Genomic DNA, 1,920 nt, shown 5'->3' with positions numbered 1-1,920 from the left:
ATCCATGAAGGTGTGTCAGTGAAATGAAACAGTGTGGATCTAGACAAAGTTGTGCCGAGGGAGAACGGGAGAGGGAAAGAGGCTCGGCTGCTGAAATGCTCCCCAAACACGAGTGCATCCCCTAAAGTGTCCCCCTGGAGCATTTAAACCTGTCATCTAAAGCAGAGACTCACCGTGTTCAAGCCCTGGAAGACTCAGCACTGTTGAGATGGCCGTTCCCCTAAACTACCAACTTGACTCATTCATTTCCTTTCAAAAGTCAGTAAGACAATGAAGCATAATGAAAAACAGCCTCACAAACATTCCTCTGCAACAGAAATGCCAGGTAAAGACAAGCACATACTTCATGATCTCCCTTGTGGGAAGTTCTACAAAGGCAAATCTAATCTGTAACAACCAGAAACTTGATCACTTGGGTGGGGGTGATGACAAAAGAGGCATGAATTTTTTAGATGAAGAAATATTTTTGTTCTAGTGATGGTAACATCATGATATACATTTGTTAAAGCTTATTGAACTGTCCAGGCAAAACTGATTCATTTTATATGTGTGAATTAAAATTTTAATAGCTTGTTTGTTTGTTTGCTTGTTTGTTTTTGTTTTTTGAGACAGGGTTTCTATGTGTAACAGTTCTAGCTGTCCTGGAACTTGCTCTATAGACCAGGCTAGCCTCAAACTCATAGAGATCCACCTGCCTCTGCCTCCCGAATGCTGGAATTAAAGGTGTGTGCTACCACCACCTGACTTAATAGCCGATTTTTAAAGGCATAATCTAAGAAAAGTTCTAAGAATAAAGAGAAAGGGATGTGAATCTATCACTTGAAAGAGATCACGGAGTCCTTGACAAATCAGACCAGGTCCCTGAAAATATGACAGGGCTGTGATACACACAATTCTAATGTACTTCATATGCCAAAAGTTACATCTCCGTTCTCTCTCATTCTTGCAGACTTAATCAGGGTATGCCAGGCTACCTACCGAGACTGAGTATAAGATTTCAAGAAATCCCTTTGTTCAGCTAAAGAGCACAGGGGGAGTCTCGGGAGGCAAACTAGAGAATCTAGTACTGTGTAGCAGAATATGATTTTAAATGTGTTACTTTTGTTTATGTTGTGTTTGTTTAACTCTGTGAAGCTGTGTTACTGTCTAAAACGCCTGATGGTCTAATAAAGAACTGGCCAATAGTGAGGCAGGAGAAAGGATAGGCAGGGCTGGCAGGCAGAGAGAATATATAGAAGGAGAAATCTGGGAAGAGACCTAGGAGCCAGGGAAGGAAGAGGACTCCAGGGACCAGCCACCCAGCTACACAACCAGCAAACCATGGAGTAAAAGTAAAATTTACAGAAGTAAGAGAACGGGAAAAGCCCAGAGGCAAAAGATAGATGGAATAATTTAAGTAAAGAAAAGCTGCCTAAGAAACTAAGCCACGCTAAGGCCAGACATTATAATTAAGAATAAACTTCTGTGTGTGATTTATGTAGGTGCTGGGTGGCAGCCCCCCCCCCAAAAAAAAGAGTAAAATACCAAATACAACAGTACTGTCTTAAAAGAAATGACCAGGATGGATAAGCACAGACTGATGTAGTCAAAGATGTGAGAAGAAGAAACTCTCCAATCCCAGGAGTTTGGGAGAAGGAGCCAAGGAGACCAGCTGGAGGCTGTTTAAGTAACTCCAGTAAAAAATGACGGTGGCTGGGGCCAGCACGATGATGCAGTGGGTAAGGACACCTGTGGCAGGGCATGATGACCTGAGTTCAGTCCCTGGAACCAACGTGGTGGAAGGGGAGCTGTAGCATGAATCTTAAAGAGTCTTATTAATAAAACCAAACCCAAGGCCAGGTATTGGGGTAAATACTGGAAGATCAGAGAGACAGAACAGGCCACAGCTTCCTCACCTTGCCAATTCCTCAGCTGATCGTG

Source organism: Peromyscus eremicus, chromosome 1 (assembly GCF_949786415.1).
Source record: "Peromyscus eremicus chromosome 1, PerEre_H2_v1, whole genome shotgun sequence".
Lineage (NCBI taxonomy): Eukaryota > Metazoa > Chordata > Mammalia > Rodentia > Cricetidae > Peromyscus > Peromyscus eremicus.
The sequence above is the reverse complement of the archived record's forward strand: the minus strand, read 5'-3'. Positions refer to the sequence as shown.